Genomic DNA, 14,420 nt, shown 5'->3' on the forward strand with positions numbered 1-14,420 from the left:
TCCCAAGATCCGTTGACCTTTTTGAACCTGAAAATTGAGTTATTTTCTCTATGAGATAGTAAAAGAAGGTTCAAATTGAACAGCTGCTGTCAACGGCCATTCTAAGCTGAATGTGCCTGCTCTCGTCAGATCACAGCAGCAATGCAGCTTAAGGCTTGGCAAGTACCAGCATGGGAGACTGGCTGGGAATCCCAAGTTCTGTTGACCTTTTTGAACCTGAAAATTGTGTTAGTTTCTCTATGAGATAGTAAAAGAAGGTTCAAATTGAACAGCTGCTGTCAACGGCCATTCTAAGCTGAATGTGCGTGCTCTTGTCAGATCGCAGCAGCGATGCAGCTTAAGGCTTGGCAAGTACCAGCATGGGAGACTGGCTGGGAATCCCAAGTTCTGTTGACCTTTTTTAACCTGAAAATTGTGTTAGTTTCTCTATGAGATAGTAAAAGAAGGTTCAAATTGAAAAGCTGCTGTCAATGGCCATTCTAAGCTGAATGTGCCTGCTCTCGTCAGATCGCAGCAGCAATGCAGCTTAAGGCTTGGCAAGTACCAGCATGGGAGACTGGCTGGGAATCCCAAGTTCCGTTGACCTTTTTGAACCTGAAAATTGTGTTAGTTTCCCTATGAGATAGTAAAAGAAGGTTCAAATTGAAACGCTGCTGTCAACGGCCATTCTAAGCTGAATGTGCGTGCTCTTGTCAGATCGCAGCAGCGATGCAGCTTAAGGCTTGGCAAGTACCAGCATGGGAGACTGGCTGGGAATCCCAAGTTCTGTTGACCTTTTTGAACCTGAAAATTGTGTTAGTTTCTCTATGAGATAGCAAAAGAAGGTTCAAATTGAACAACTGCTGTCAACGGCCATTCTAAGCTGAATGTGCCTGCTCTCGTCAGATCGCAGCAGCAATGCAGCTTAAGGCTTGGCAAGTACCAGCATGGGAGACTGGCTGGGAATCCCAAGTTCCGTTGACCTTTTTGAACCTGAAAATTGTGTTAGTTTCTCTATGAGATAGCAAAAGAAGGTTCAAATTTGAAAAGCTGCTGTCAACGGCCATTCTAAGCTGAATGTGCCTGCTCTCGTCAGATCGCAGCAGCAATGCAGCTTAAGGCTTGGCAAGTACCAGCATGGGAGACTGGCTGGGAATCCCAAGTTCCGTTGACCTTTTTGAACCTGAAAATTGTGTTAGTTTCTCTATGAGATAGTAAAAGAAGGTTCAAATTGAAGAGCTGCTGTCAACAGCCATTCTAAGCTGAATGTGCCTGCTCTCGTCAGATCGCAGCAAAAATGCAGCTTAAGGCTTGGCAAGTACCAGCATGGGAGACTGGCTGGGAATCCCAAGTTCCGTTGAAATTTTTGAACCTGAAAATTGTGTTAGTTTCTCTATGAGATAGTAAAATAAGGTTCAAATTGAACAGCTGCTGTCAACGGCCATTCTAAGCTGAATGTGCCTGCTCTCGTCAGATCGCAGCAGCAATGCAGCTTAAGGCTTGGCAAGTACCAGCATGGGAGACTGGCTGGGAATCCCAAGTTCCGTTGACCTTTTTGAACCTGAAAATTGCGTTAGTTTCTCTATGAGATAGCAAAAGAAGGTTCAAATTGAACAGCTGCTGTCAACGGCCATTCTAAGCTGAATGTGCCTGCTCTTGTCAGATCGCAGCAGCGATGCAGCTTAAGGCTTGGCAAGTACCAGCATGGGAGACTGGCTGGGAATCCCAAGTTCTGTTGACCTTTTTGAACCTGAAAATTGTGTAAGTTTCTCTATGAGATAGTAAAAGAAGGTTCAAATTGAACAGCTGCTGTCAACGGCCATTCTAAGCTGAATGTGCCTGCTCTTGTCAGATCGCAGCAGCAATGCAGCTTAAGGCTTGGCAAGTACCAGCATGGGAGACTGGCTTGGAATCCCAAGTTCTGGTGACCTTTTTGAACCTGAAAATTGTGTTAGTTTCTATATGAGATAGTAGAAGAAGGTTCAAATTGAGCAACTGCTGTCAACGGCCATTCTAAGCTGAATGTGTGTGCTCTTGTCAGATCGCAGCAGCGATGCAGCTTAAGGCTTGGCAAGTACCAGCATGGGAGACTGGCTGGGAATCCCAAGTTCTGTTGACTTTTTTGAACTTGAAAATTGTTTTAGTTTCTCTATGAGATAGTAAAAGAAGGTTCAATTTGAAATGCTGCTGTCAACGGCCATTCTAAGCTGAATGTGCCTGCTCTCGTCAGATCGCAGCAGCAATGCAGCTTAAGGCTTGGCAAGTACCAGCATGGGAGACTGGCTTGGAATCCCAAGTTCTGCTGACCTTTTTGAACCTGAAAATTGTGTTAGTTTCTATATGAGATAGTAGAAGAAGGTTCAAATTGAACAACTGCTGTCAACGGCCATTCTAAGCTGAATGTGTGTGCTCTTGTCAGATCGCAGCAGCGATGCAGCTTAAGGCTTGGCAAGTACCAGCATGGGAGACTGGCTGGGAATCCCAAGTTCTGTTGAGCTTTTTGAACCTGAAAATTGTGTTAGTTTCTCTATGAGATAGGAAAAGAAGGTTCAAATTGAACAGCTGCTGTCAACGGTAATTCTTAGCTGAATGTGCCTGCTCTCGTCAGATCGCAGCAGCAATGTAGCTTAAGGCTTGGCAAGTACCAGCATGGGAGACTGGCTGGGAATCCCAAGTTCCGTTGACCTTTTTGAACCTGAAAATTGTGTTAGTTTCTCTATGAGATAGCAAAAGAAGGTTCAAATTGAACAGCTGCTGTCAACGGCCATTCTAAGCTGAATGTGCCTGCTCTCGTCAGATCGCAGCAGCAATGCAGCTTAAGGCTTGGCAAGTACCAGCATGGGAGACTGGCTGGGAAACCCAAGTTCTGTTGACCTTTTTGAACTTGAAAATTGTTTTAGTTTCTCTATGAGATAGTAAAAGAAGGTTCAATTTGAAATGCTGCTGTCAACGGCCATTCTAAGCTGAATGTGCCTGCTCTCGTCAGATCGCAGCAGCAATGCAGCTTAAGGCTTGGCAAGTACCAGCATGGGAGACTGGCTGGGAATCCCAAGTTCTGTTGACCTTTTTGAACCTGAAAATTGTGTTAGTTTCTCTATGAGATAGCAAAAGAAGGTTCAAATTGAACAGCTGCTGTCAACGGCCATTCTAAGCTGAATGTGCCTGCTCTCGTCAGATCGCAGCAGCAATGCAGCTTAAGGCTTGGCAAGTACCAGCATGGGAGACTGGCTGGGAATCCCAAGTTCCGTTGACCTTTTTGAACCTGAAAATTGTGTTAGTTTCTCTATGAGATAGTAGAAGAAGGTTCAAATTGAACAAATGCTGTCAACGGCCATTCTAAGCTGAATGTGTGTGCTCTTGTCAGATCGCAGCAGCGATGCAGCTTAAGGCTTGGCAAGTACCAGCATGGGAGACTGGCTGTGAATCCCAAGTTCTGTTGACGTTTTTGAACTTGAAAATTGTTTTAGTTTCTCTATGAGATAGTAAAAGAAGGTTCAATTTGAAATGCTGCTGTCAACGGCCATTCTAAGCTGAATGTGCCTCCTCTCGTCAGATCGCAGCAGCAATGCAGCTTAAAGCTTGGCAAGTACCAGCATGGGAGACTGGCTGGGAATCCCAAGTTCTGGTGACATTTTGAACCTGAAAATTGTGTTAGTTTCTATATGAGATAGTAGAAGAAGGTTCAAATTGAACCACTGCTGTCAACGGCCATTCTAAGCTGAATGTGTGTGCTCTTGTCAGATTGCAGCAGCGATGCAGCTTAAGGCTTGGCAAGTACCAGCATGGGAGACTGGCTGGGAATCCCAAGTTCTGTTGACCTTTTTGAACCTGAAAATTGTGTTAGTTTCTCTATGAGATAGTAAAAGAAGGTTCAAATTGAACAGCTGCTGTCAACGGCAATTCTAAGCTGAATGTGCCTGCTCTCGTCAGATCGCAGCAGCATTGTAGCTTAAGGCTTGGCAAGTACCAGCATGGGAGACTGGCTGGGAATCCCAAGTTCCGTTGACCTTTTTGAACCTGAAAATTGTGTTAGTTTCTCTATGAGATAGCAAAAGAAGGTTCAAATTGAACAGCTGCTGTCAACGGCCATTCTAAGCTGAATGTGCCTGCTCTCGTCAGATCGCAGCAGCTTAAGGCTTGGCAAGTACCAGCATGGGAGACTGGCTGGGAATCCCAAGTTCTGTTGACCTTTTTTAACCTGAAAATTGTGTTAGTTTCTCTATGAGATAGTAAAAGAAGGTTCAAATTGAACAGCTGCTGTCAACGGCCATTCTAAGCTGAATGTGCCTGCTCTCGTCAGATCGCAGCAGCAATGCAGCTTAAGGCTTGGCAAGTACCAGCATGGGAGACTGGCTGGGAATTCCAAGTTCCGTTGACCTTTTTGAACCTGAAAATGTGTTAGTTTCTCTATGAGATAGTAAAAGAAGGTTCAAATTGAACAGCTGCTGTCAACGGCCATTCTAAGCTGAATGTGCCTGCTCTCGTCAGATCGCAGCAGCAATGCAGCTTAAGGCTTGGCAAGTACCAGCATGGGAGACTGGCTGGGAATCCCAAGTTCTGTTGACCTTTTTGAACCTGAAAATTGTGTTAGTTTCTCTATGAAATAGTAAAAGAAGGTTCAAATTGTAAAGCTGCTGTCAACGGCCATTCTAAGCTGAATGTGCCTGCTCTCGTCAGATCGCAGCAGCAATGCAGCTTAAGGCTTGGCAAGTACCAGCATGGGAGACTGGCTGGGAATCCCAAGTTCTGTTGACCTTTTTGAACCTGAAAATTGTGTTAGTTTCTCTATGAGATAGCAAAAGAAGGTTCAAATTGAACAGCTGCTGTCAACGGCCATTCTAAGCTGAATGTGCCTGCTCTCGTCAGATCGCAGCAGCAATGCAGCTTAAGGCTTGGCAAGTACCAGCATGGGAGACTGGCTGGGAATCCCAAGTTCCGTTGACCTTTTTGAACCTGAAAATTGTGTTAGTTTCTCTATGAGATAGCAAAAGAAGGTTCAAATTGAACAGCTACTGTCAACGGCCATTCTAAGCTGAATGTGCCTGCTCTCGTCAGATCGCAGCAGCAATGCAGCGTAAGGCTTGGCAAGTACCAGCATGGGAGACTGGCTGGGAATTCCAAGTTCCGTTGACCTTTTTGAACCTGAAAATGTGTTAGTTTCTCTATGAGATAGTAAAAGAAGGTTCAAATTGAACAGCTGCTGTCAACGGCCATTCTAAGCTGAATGTGCCTCCTCTCGTCAGATCGCAGCAGCAATGCAGCGTAAGGCTTGGCAAGTACCAGCATGGGAGACTGGCTGGGAATTCCAAGTTCCGTTGACCTTTTTGAACCTGAAAATGTGTTAGTTTCTCTATGAGATAGTAAAAGAAGGTTCAAATTGAACAGTTGCTGTCAACGGCCATTCTAAGCTGAATGTGCCTGCTCTCGTCAGATCGCAGCAGCAATGCAGCTTAAGGCTTGGCAAGTACCAGCATGGGAGACTGGCTGGGAATCCCAAGTTCCGTTGACCTTTTTGAACCTTAAAATTGTGTTAGTTTCTATATGAGATAGTAGAAGAAGGTTCAAATTGAACAACTGCTGTCAACGGCCATTCTAAGCTGAATGTGTGTGCTCTTGTCAGATCGCAGCAGCGATGCAGCTTAAGGCTTGGCAAGTACCAGCATGGGAGACTGGCTGTGAATCCCAAGTTCTGTTGACGTTTTTGAACTTGAAAATTGTTTTAGTTTCTCTATGAGATAGTAAAAGAAGGTTCAATTTGAAATGCTTCTGTCAACGGCCATTCTAAGCTGAATGTGCCTCCTCTCGTCAGATCGCAGCAGCAATGCAGCTTAAAGCTTGGCAAGTACCAGCATGGGAGACTGGCTGGGAATCCCAAGTTCTGGTGACATTTTGAACCTGAAAATTGTGTTAGTTTCTATATGAGATAGTAGAAGAAGGTTCAAATTGAACCACTGCTGTCAACGGCCATTCTAAGCTGAATGTGTGTGCTCTTGTCAGATTGCAGCAGCGATGCAGCTTAAGGCTTGGCAAGTACCAGCATGGGAGACTGGCTGGGAATCCCAAGTTCTGTTGACCTTTTTGAACCTGAAAATTGTGTTAGTTTCTCTATGAGATAGTAAAAGAAGGTTTAAATTGAACAGCTGCTGTCAACGGCAATTCTAAGCTGAATGTGCCTGCTCTCGTCAGATCGCAGCAGCATTGTAGCTTAAGGCTTGGCAAGTACCAGCATGGGAGACTGGCTGGGAATCCCAAGTTCCGTTGACCTTTTTGAACCTGAAAATTGTGTTAGTTTCTCTATGAGATAGCAAAAGAAGGTTCAAATTGAACAGCTGCTGTCAACGGCCATTCTAAGCTGAATGTGCCTGCTCTCGTCAGATCGCAGCAGCTTAAGGCTTGGCAAGTACCAGCATGGGAGACTGGCTGGGAATCCCAAGTTCTGTTGACCTTTTTTAACCTGAAAATTGTGTTAGTTTCTCTATGAGATAGTAAAAGAAGGTTCAAATTGAACAGCTGCTGTCAACGGCCATTCTAAGCTGAATGTGCCTGCTCTCGTCAGATCGCAGCAGCAATGCAGCTTAAGGCTTGGCAAGTACCAGCATGGGAGACTGGCTGGGAATTCCAAGTTCCGTTGACCTTTTTGAACCTGAAAATGTGTTAGTTTCTCTATGAGATAGTAAAAGAAGGTTCAAATTGAACAGCTGCTGTCAACGGCCATTCTAAGCTGAATGTGCCTGCTCTCGTCAGATCGCAGCAGCAATGCAGCTTAAGGCTTGGCAAGTACCAGCATGGGAGACTGGCTGGGAATCCCAAGTTCTGTTGACCTTTTTGAACCTGAAAATTGTGTTAGTTTCTCTATGAAATAGTAAAAGAAGGTTCAAATTGTAAAGCTGCTGTCAACGGCCATTCTAAGCTGAATGTGCCTGCTCTTGTCAGATCGCAGCAGCAATGCAGCTTAAGGCTTGGCAAGTACCAGCATGGGAGACTGGCTTGGAATCCCAAGTTCTGGTGACCTTTTTGAACCTGAAAATTGTGTTAGTTTCTATATGAGATAGTAGAAGAAGGTTCAAATTGAACAACTGCTGTAAACGGCCATTCTAAGCTGAATGTGTGTGCTCTTGTCAGATCGCAGCAGCGATGCAGCTTAAGGCTTGGCAAGTACCAGCATGGGGGACTGGCTGGGAATCCCAAGTTCTGTTGACCTTTTTGAACCTGAAACTTGTGTTAGTTTCTCTATGAGATAGTAAAAGAAGGTTCAAATTGAACAGCTGCTGTCTACGGCAATTCTAAGCTGAATGTGCCTGCTCTTGTCAGATCGCAGCAGCAATGCAGCTTAAGGCTTGGCAAGTACCAGCATGGGAGACTGGCTGGGAATTCCAAGTTCTGTTGACCTTTTTTAACCTGAAAATTGTGTTAGTTTCTCTATGAGATAGTAAAAGAAGGTTCAAATTGAACAGCTGCTGTCAACGGCCATTCTAAGCTGAATGTGCCTGCTCTCGTCAGATCGCAGCAGCAATGCAGCTTAAGGCTTGGCAAGTACTAGCATGGGAGACTGGCTGGGAATCCCAAGTTCCGTTGACCTTTTTGAACCTGAAAATTGTGTTAGTTTCTCTATGAGATAGCAAAAGAAGGTTCAAATTGAACAGCTGCTGTCAATGGCCATTCTAAGCTGAATGTGCCTGCTCTTGTCACATCGCAGCAGCAATGCAGCTTAAGGCTTGGCAAGTACCAGCATGGGAGACTGGCTGGGAATCCCAAGTTCCGTTGACCTTTTTGAACCTGAAAATTGTGTTAGTTTCTCTATGAGATAGCAAAAGAAGGTTCAAATTGAACAGCTGCTGTCAACGGCCATTCTAAGCTGAATGTGCCTGCTCTCGTCAGATCGCAGCAGCAATGCAGCTTAAGGCTTGGCAAGTACCAGCATGGGAGACTGGCTGGGAATCCCAAGTTCCGTTGACCTTTTTTAACCTGAAAATTGTGTTAGTTTCTCTATGAGATAGTAAAAGAAGGTTCAAATTGAACAGCTGCTGTCAACGGCCATTCTAAGCTGAATGTGCCTGCTCTCGTCAGATCGCAGCAGCAATGCAGCTTAAGGCTTGGCAAGTACCAGCATGGGAGACTGGCTGGGAATTCCAAGTTCCGTTGACCTTTTTGAACCTGAAAATTGTGTTAGTTTCTCTATGAGATAGTAAAAGAAGGTTCAAATTGAACAGCTGCTGTCAACGGCCATTCTAAGCTGAATGTGCCTGCTCTCGTCAGATCGCAGCAGCAATGCAGCTTAAGGCTTGGCAAGTACCAGCATGGGAGACTGGCTGGGAATCCCAAGTTCTGTTGACCTTTTTGAACCTGAAAATTGTGTTAGTTTCTCTATGAGATAGTAAAAGAAGGTTCAAATTGTAAAGCTGCTGTCAACGGCCATTCTAAGCTGAATGTGCCTGCTCTTGTCAGATCGCAGCAGCAATGCAGCTTAAGGCTTGGCAAGTACCAGCATGGGAGACTGGCTTGGAATCCCAAGTTCTGGTGACCTTTTTGAACCTGAAAATTGTGTTAGTTTCTATATGAGATAGTAGAAGAAGGTTCAAATTGAACAACTGCTGTAAACGGCCATTCTAAGCTGAATGTGTGTGCTCTTGTCAGATCGCAGCAGCGATGCAGCTTAAGGCTTGGCAAGTACCAGCATGGGGGACTGGCTGGGAATCCCAAGTTCTGTTGACCTTTTTGAACCTGAAACTTGTGTTAGTTTCTCTATGAGATAGTAAAAGAAGGTTCAAATTGAACAGCTGCTGTCTACGGCAATTCTAAGCTGAATGTGCCTGCTCTTGTCAGATCGCAGCAGCAATGCAGCTTAAGGCTTGGCAAGTACCAGCATGGGAGACTGGCTGGGAATCCCAAGTTCCGTTGACCTTTTTGAACCTGAAAATGTGTTAGTTTCTCTATGAGATAGTAAAAGAAGGTTCAAATTGAACAGCTGCTGTCAACGGCCATTCTAAGCTGAATGTGCCTGCTCTCGTCAGATCGCAGCAGCAATGCAGCGTAAGGCTTGGCAAGTACCAGCATGGGAGACTGGCTGGGAATTCCAAGTTCCGTTGACCTTTTTGAACCTGAAAATGTGTTAGTTTCTCTATGAGATAGTAAAAGAAGGTTCAAATTGAACAGTTGCTGTCAACGGCCATTCTAAGCTGAATGTGCCTGCTCTCGTCAGATCGCAGCAGCAATGCAGCTTAAGGCTTGGCAAGTACCAGCATGGGAGACTGGCTGGGAATCCCAAGTTCCGTTGACCTTTTTGAACCTTAAAATTGTGTTAGTTTCTATATGAGATAGTAGAAGAAGGTTCAAATTGAACAACTGCTGTCAACGGCCATTCTAAGCTGAATGTGTGTGCTCTTGTCAGATCGCAGCAGCGATGCAGCTTAAGGCTTGGCAAGTACCAGCATGGGAGACTGGCTGTGAATCCCAAGTTCTGTTGACGTTTTTGAACTTGAAAATTGTTTTAGTTTCTCTATGAGATAGTAAAAGAAGGTTCAATTTGAAATGCTGCTGTCAACGGCCATTCTAAGCTGAATGTGCCTCCTCTCGTCAGATCGCAGCAGCAATGCAGCTTAAAGCTTGGCAAGTACCAGCATGGGAGACTGGCTGGGAATCCCAAGTTCTGGTGACATTTTGAACCTGAAAATTGTGTTAGTTTCTATATGAGATAGTAGAAGAAGGTTCAAATTGAACCACTGCTGTCAACGGCCATTCTAAGCTGAATGTGTGTGCTCTTGTCAGATTGCAGCAGCGATGCAGCTTAAGGCTTGGCAAGTACCAGCATGGGAGACTGGCTGGGAATCCCAAGTTCTGTTGACCTTTTTGAACCTGAAAATTGTGTTAGTTTCTCTATGAGATAGTAAAAGAAGGTTCAAATTGAACAGCTGCTGTCAACGGCAATTCTAAGCTGAATGTGCCTGCTCTCGTCAGATCGCAGCAGCATTGTAGCTTAAGGCTTGGCAAGTACCAGCATGGGAGACTGGCTGGGAATCCCAAGTTCCGTTGACCTTTTTGAACCTGAAAATTGTGTTAGTTTCTCTATGAGATAGCAAAAGAAGGTTCAAATTGAACAGCTGCTGTCAACGGCCATTCTAAGCTGAATGTGCCTGCTCTCGTCAGATCGCAGCAGCTTAAGGCTTGGCAAGTACCAGCATGGGAGACTGGCTGGGAATCCCAAGTTCTGTTGACCTTTTTTAACCTGAAAATTGTGTTAGTTTCTCTATGAGATAGTAAAAGAAGGTTCAAATTGAACAGCTGCTGTCAACGGCCATTCTAAGCTGAATGTGCCTGCTCTCGTCAGATCGCAGCAGCAATGCAGCTTAAGGCTTGGCAAGTACCAGCATGGGAGACTGGCTGGGAATTCCAAGTTCCGTTGACCTTTTTGAACCTGAAAATGTGTTAGTTTCTCTATGAGATAGTAAAAGAAGGTTCAAATTGAACAGCTGCTGTCAACGGCCATTCTAAGCTGAATGTGCCTGCTCTCGTCAGATCGCAGCAGCAATGCAGCTTAAGGCTTGGCAAGTACCAGCATGGGAGACTGGCTGGGAATCCCAAGTTCTGTTGACCTTTTTGAACCTGAAAATTGTGTTAGTTTCTCTATGAAATAGTAAAAGAAGGTTCAAATTGTAAAGCTGCTGTCAACGGCCATTCTAAGCTGAATGTGCCTGCTCTTGTCAGATCGCAGCAGCAATGCAGCTTAAGGCTTGGCAAGTACCAGCATGGGAGACTGGCTTGGAATCCCAAGTTCTGGTGACCTTTTTGAACCTGAAAATTGTGTTAGTTTCTATATGAGATAGTAGAAGAAGGTTCAAATTGAACAACTGCTGTAAACGGCCATTCTAAGCTGAATGTGTGTGCTCTTGTCAGATCGCAGCAGCGATGCAGCTTAAGGCTTGGCAAGTACCAGCATGGGGGACTGGCTGGGAATCCCAAGTTCTGTTGACCTTTTTGAACCTGAAACTTGTGTTAGTTTCTCTATGAGATAGTAAAAGAAGGTTCAAATTGAACAGCTGCTGTCTACGGCAATTCTAAGCTGAATGTGCCTGCTCTTGTCAGATCGCAGCAGCAATGCAGCTTAAGGCTTGGCAAGTACCAGCATGGGAGACTGGCTGGGAATCCCAAGTTCCGTTGACCTTTTTGAACCTGAAAATGTGTTAGTTTCTCTATGAGATAGTAAAAGAAGGTTCAAATTGAACAGCTGCTGTCAACGGCCATTCTAAGCTGAATGTGCCTGCTCTCGTCAGATCGCAGCAGCAATGCAGCGTAAGGCTTGGCAAGTACCAGCATGGGAGACTGGCTGGGAATTCCAAGTTCCGTTGACCTTTTTGAACCTGAAAATGTGTTAGTTTCTCTATGAGATAGTAAAAGAAGGTTCAAATTGAACAGTTGCTGTCAACGGCCATTCTAAGCTGAATGTGCCTGCTCTCGTCAGATCGCAGCAGCAATGCAGCTTAAGGCTTGGCAAGTACCAGCATGGGAGACTGGCTGGGAATCCCAAGTTCTGTTGACCTTTTTGAACCTGAAAATTGTGTTAGTTTCTCTATGAGATAGTAAAAGAAGGTTCAAATTGAACAGCTGCTGTCTACGGCAATTCTAAGCTGAATGTGCCTGCTCTTGTCAGATCGCAGCAGCAATGCAGCTTAAGGCTTGGCAAGTACCAGCATGGGAGACTGGCTGGGAATTCCAAGTTCTGTTGACCTTTTTTAACCTGAAAATTGTGTTAGTTTCTCTATGAGATAGTAAAAGAAGGTTCAAATTGAACAGCTGCTGTCAACGGCCATTCTAAGCTGAATGTGCCTGCTCTCGTCAGATCGCAGCAGCAATGCAGCTTAAGGCTTGGCAAGTACTAGCATGGGAGACTGGCTGGGAATCCCAAGTTCCGTTGACCTTTTTAAACCTGAAAATTGTGTTAGTTTCTCTATGAGATAGCAAAAGAAGGTTCAAATTGAACAGCTGCTGTCAATGGCCATTCTAAGCTGAATGTGCCTGCTCTTGTCACATCGCAGCAGCAATGCAGCTTAAGGCTTGGCAAGTACCAGCATGGGAGACTGGCTGGGAATCCCAAGTTCCGTTGACCTTTTTGAACCTGAAAATTGTGTTAGTTTCTCTATGAGATAGCAAAAGAAGGTTCAAATTGAACAGCTGCTGTCAACGGCCATTCTAAGCTGAATGTGCCTGCTCTCGTCAGATCGCAGCAGCAATGCAGCTTAAGGCTTGGCAAGTACCAGCATGGGAGACTGGCTGGGAATCCCAAGTTCCGTTGACCTTTTTGAACCTGAAAATTGTGTTAGTTTCTCTATGAGATAGCAAAAGAAGGTTCAAATTGAACAGCTGCTGTCAACGGCCATTCTAAGCTGAATGTGCCTGCTCTTGTCAGATCGCAGCAGCAATGCAGCTTAAGGCTTGGCAAGTACCAGCATGGGAGACTGGCTGGGAATCCCAAGTTCTGTTGACCTTTTTGAACCTGAAAATTGTGTTAGTTTCTCTATGAGATAGTAGAAGAAGGTTCAAATTGAACAACTGCTGTCAACGGCCATTCTAAGCTGAATGTGTGTGCTCTTGTCAGATCGCAGCAGCGATGCAGCTTAAGGCTTGGCAAGTACCAGCATGGGAGACTGGCTGGAAATCCCAAGTTCTGTTGACCTTTTTGAACCTGAAAATTGTGTTAGTTTCTCTATGAGATAGTAAAAGAAGGTTCAAATTGAACAGCTGCTGTCAATGGCAATTCTAAGCTGAATGTGCCTGCTCTCGTCAGATCGCAGCAGCAATGCAGCTTAAGGCTTGGCAAGTACCAGCATGGGAGACTGGCTGGGAATCCCAAGTTCTGGTGACCTTTTTGAACCTGAAAATTGTGTTAGTTTCTCTATGAGATAGTAAAAGAAGGTTCAAATTGAACAGCTGCTGTCAACGGCCATTCTAAGCTGAATGTGCCTGCTCTTGTCACATCGCAGCAGCAATGCAGCTTAAGGCTTGGCAAGTACCAGCATGGGAGACTGGCTGGGAATCCCAAGTTCTGTTGACCTTTTTGAACCTGAAAATTGTGTTATTTTCTCTATGAGATAGTAAAAGAAGGTTCAAATTGAACAGCTGCTGTCAACGGCCATTCTAAGCTGAATGTGCCTGCTCTTGTCAGATCACAGCAGCAATGCAGCTTAAGGCTTGGCAAGTACCAGCATGGGAGACTGGCTGGGAATCCCAAGTTCTGCTGACCTTTTTGAACCTGAAAATTGTGTTAGTTTCTCTATGAGATAGTAAAAGAAGGTTCAAATTGAACAACTGCTGTCAACGGCCATTCTAAGCTGAATGTGCCTGCTCTCGTCAGATCGCAGCAGCAATGCAGCTTAAGGCTTGGCAAGTACCAGCATGGGAGACTGGCTGGGAATTCCAAGTTCCGTTGACCTTTTTGAACCTGAAAATGTGTTAGTTTCTCTATGAGATAGTAAAAGAAGGTTCAAATTGAACAGCTGCTGTCAACGGCCATTCTAAGCTGAATGTGCCTGCTCTCGTCAGATCGCAGCAGCAATGCAGCTTATGGCTTGGCAAGTACCAGCATGGGAGACTGGCTGGGAATCCCAAGTTCCGTTGACCTTTTTGAACCTGAAAATTGTGATAGTTTCTCTATGAGATAGAAAAAGAAGGTTCAAATTGAACAGCTGCTGTCAACGGCCATTCTAAGCTGAATGTGCGTGCTCTTGTCATATCGCAGCAGCGATGCAGCTTAAGGCTTGGCAAGTACCAGCATGGGAGACTGGCTGGGAATCCCAAGTTCTGTTGACCTTTTTGAACTTGAAAATTGTGTTAGTTTCTCAATGAGATAGTAAATGAAGGTTCAATTTAAACAGCTGCTATCAACCCCCATTCTAAGCTGAATGTGCCTGCTCTCGTCAGATCGCAGCAGCAATGCAGCTTAAGGCTTGGCAAGTACCAGCATGGGAGACTGGCTGGGAATCCCAAGTTCTGTTGACCTTTTTGAACCTGAAAATTGTGTTAGTTTCTCTATGAGATAGTAAAAGAAGGTTCAAATTGAACAGCTGCTGTCAACGGCCATTCTAAGCTGAATGTGCGTGCTCTTGTCAGATCGCAGAAGAGATGCAGCTTAAGGCTTGGCAAGTGACAGCATGGGAGACTGGCTGGGAATCCCAAGATATGTTGACCTTTTTGAACCTGAAAATTGTGTTAGTTTCTCTATGAGATAGTAAAAGAAGGTTCAAATTGAACAGCTGCTGTCAACGGCCATTCTAAGCTGAATGTGCGTGCTCTTGTCATATCGCAGCAGCGATGCAGCTTAAGGCTTGGCAAGTACCAGCATGGGAGACTGGCTGGGAATCCCAAGTTCTGTTGACCTTTTTGAACTTGAAAATTGTGTTAGTTTCTCTATGAGATAGTAAAAGAAGGTTCAATTTGAACAGCTGCTGTCA

The 14,420-nt window shown here is 44.9% G+C and overlaps 40 pseudogenes; all 40 read left to right on the top strand.

Moving 5' to 3' along the window:
- The first annotated feature begins 88 nt into the window (after positions 1-88).
- On the top strand, positions 89-207 carry LOC140090474 (5S ribosomal RNA; annotated as a pseudogene).
- Positions 208-277: 70 nt separating this feature from the next.
- Positions 278-396, top strand: LOC140097101 (5S ribosomal RNA; annotated as a pseudogene).
- A 70-nt stretch (positions 397-466) lies between these two features.
- LOC140082533 (5S ribosomal RNA) lies at positions 467-585 on the top strand (annotated as a pseudogene).
- A 70-nt stretch (positions 586-655) lies between these two features.
- LOC140097102 (5S ribosomal RNA) lies at positions 656-774 on the top strand (annotated as a pseudogene).
- A 70-nt stretch (positions 775-844) lies between these two features.
- Positions 845-963, top strand: LOC140088603 (5S ribosomal RNA; annotated as a pseudogene).
- Positions 964-1,034: 71 nt separating this feature from the next.
- Positions 1,035-1,153, top strand: LOC140088615 (5S ribosomal RNA; annotated as a pseudogene).
- Positions 1,154-1,412: 259 nt separating this feature from the next.
- Positions 1,413-1,531, top strand: LOC140088627 (5S ribosomal RNA; annotated as a pseudogene).
- A 70-nt stretch (positions 1,532-1,601) lies between these two features.
- Positions 1,602-1,720, top strand: LOC140089810 (5S ribosomal RNA; annotated as a pseudogene).
- Positions 1,721-2,168: 448 nt separating this feature from the next.
- LOC140096318 (5S ribosomal RNA) lies at positions 2,169-2,287 on the top strand (annotated as a pseudogene).
- A 259-nt stretch (positions 2,288-2,546) lies between these two features.
- LOC140091352 (5S ribosomal RNA) lies at positions 2,547-2,665 on the top strand (annotated as a pseudogene).
- A 70-nt stretch (positions 2,666-2,735) lies between these two features.
- On the top strand, positions 2,736-2,854 carry LOC140081970 (5S ribosomal RNA; annotated as a pseudogene).
- A 70-nt stretch (positions 2,855-2,924) lies between these two features.
- LOC140078851 (5S ribosomal RNA) lies at positions 2,925-3,043 on the top strand (annotated as a pseudogene).
- Positions 3,044-3,113: 70 nt separating this feature from the next.
- On the top strand, positions 3,114-3,232 carry LOC140088639 (5S ribosomal RNA; annotated as a pseudogene).
- Positions 3,233-4,238: 1,006 nt separating this feature from the next.
- On the top strand, positions 4,239-4,357 carry LOC140081394 (5S ribosomal RNA; annotated as a pseudogene).
- A 69-nt stretch (positions 4,358-4,426) lies between these two features.
- Positions 4,427-4,545, top strand: LOC140078852 (5S ribosomal RNA; annotated as a pseudogene).
- Positions 4,546-4,615: 70 nt separating this feature from the next.
- On the top strand, positions 4,616-4,734 carry LOC140078853 (5S ribosomal RNA; annotated as a pseudogene).
- Positions 4,735-4,804: 70 nt separating this feature from the next.
- LOC140088651 (5S ribosomal RNA) lies at positions 4,805-4,923 on the top strand (annotated as a pseudogene).
- Positions 4,924-4,993: 70 nt separating this feature from the next.
- On the top strand, positions 4,994-5,112 carry LOC140087554 (5S ribosomal RNA; annotated as a pseudogene).
- Positions 5,113-5,369: 257 nt separating this feature from the next.
- Positions 5,370-5,488, top strand: LOC140088664 (5S ribosomal RNA; annotated as a pseudogene).
- A 1,006-nt stretch (positions 5,489-6,494) lies between these two features.
- LOC140081406 (5S ribosomal RNA) lies at positions 6,495-6,613 on the top strand (annotated as a pseudogene).
- Positions 6,614-6,682: 69 nt separating this feature from the next.
- LOC140078854 (5S ribosomal RNA) lies at positions 6,683-6,801 on the top strand (annotated as a pseudogene).
- Positions 6,802-7,249: 448 nt separating this feature from the next.
- Positions 7,250-7,368, top strand: LOC140098101 (5S ribosomal RNA; annotated as a pseudogene).
- A 70-nt stretch (positions 7,369-7,438) lies between these two features.
- LOC140079260 (5S ribosomal RNA) lies at positions 7,439-7,557 on the top strand (annotated as a pseudogene).
- Positions 7,558-7,816: 259 nt separating this feature from the next.
- Positions 7,817-7,935, top strand: LOC140088676 (5S ribosomal RNA; annotated as a pseudogene).
- Positions 7,936-8,005: 70 nt separating this feature from the next.
- LOC140081419 (5S ribosomal RNA) lies at positions 8,006-8,124 on the top strand (annotated as a pseudogene).
- A 70-nt stretch (positions 8,125-8,194) lies between these two features.
- LOC140078855 (5S ribosomal RNA) lies at positions 8,195-8,313 on the top strand (annotated as a pseudogene).
- A 448-nt stretch (positions 8,314-8,761) lies between these two features.
- Positions 8,762-8,880, top strand: LOC140097800 (5S ribosomal RNA; annotated as a pseudogene).
- Positions 8,881-8,949: 69 nt separating this feature from the next.
- On the top strand, positions 8,950-9,068 carry LOC140087555 (5S ribosomal RNA; annotated as a pseudogene).
- Positions 9,069-9,137: 69 nt separating this feature from the next.
- On the top strand, positions 9,138-9,256 carry LOC140088688 (5S ribosomal RNA; annotated as a pseudogene).
- A 1,006-nt stretch (positions 9,257-10,262) lies between these two features.
- LOC140081430 (5S ribosomal RNA) lies at positions 10,263-10,381 on the top strand (annotated as a pseudogene).
- A 69-nt stretch (positions 10,382-10,450) lies between these two features.
- Positions 10,451-10,569, top strand: LOC140078856 (5S ribosomal RNA; annotated as a pseudogene).
- A 448-nt stretch (positions 10,570-11,017) lies between these two features.
- LOC140097801 (5S ribosomal RNA) lies at positions 11,018-11,136 on the top strand (annotated as a pseudogene).
- A 69-nt stretch (positions 11,137-11,205) lies between these two features.
- On the top strand, positions 11,206-11,324 carry LOC140087556 (5S ribosomal RNA; annotated as a pseudogene).
- A 69-nt stretch (positions 11,325-11,393) lies between these two features.
- On the top strand, positions 11,394-11,512 carry LOC140078859 (5S ribosomal RNA; annotated as a pseudogene).
- A 70-nt stretch (positions 11,513-11,582) lies between these two features.
- On the top strand, positions 11,583-11,701 carry LOC140098102 (5S ribosomal RNA; annotated as a pseudogene).
- A 70-nt stretch (positions 11,702-11,771) lies between these two features.
- LOC140079272 (5S ribosomal RNA) lies at positions 11,772-11,890 on the top strand (annotated as a pseudogene).
- A 259-nt stretch (positions 11,891-12,149) lies between these two features.
- On the top strand, positions 12,150-12,268 carry LOC140088702 (5S ribosomal RNA; annotated as a pseudogene).
- Positions 12,269-12,338: 70 nt separating this feature from the next.
- Positions 12,339-12,457, top strand: LOC140090890 (5S ribosomal RNA; annotated as a pseudogene).
- Positions 12,458-13,283: 826 nt separating this feature from the next.
- LOC140081441 (5S ribosomal RNA) lies at positions 13,284-13,402 on the top strand (annotated as a pseudogene).
- Positions 13,403-13,471: 69 nt separating this feature from the next.
- Positions 13,472-13,590, top strand: LOC140086493 (5S ribosomal RNA; annotated as a pseudogene).
- Positions 13,591-14,420: the final 830 nt, after the last annotated feature.

This window comes from Engystomops pustulosus, chromosome 9 (genome assembly GCF_040894005.1).
Source record: "Engystomops pustulosus chromosome 9, aEngPut4.maternal, whole genome shotgun sequence".
NCBI lineage: Eukaryota > Metazoa > Chordata > Amphibia > Anura > Leptodactylidae > Engystomops > Engystomops pustulosus.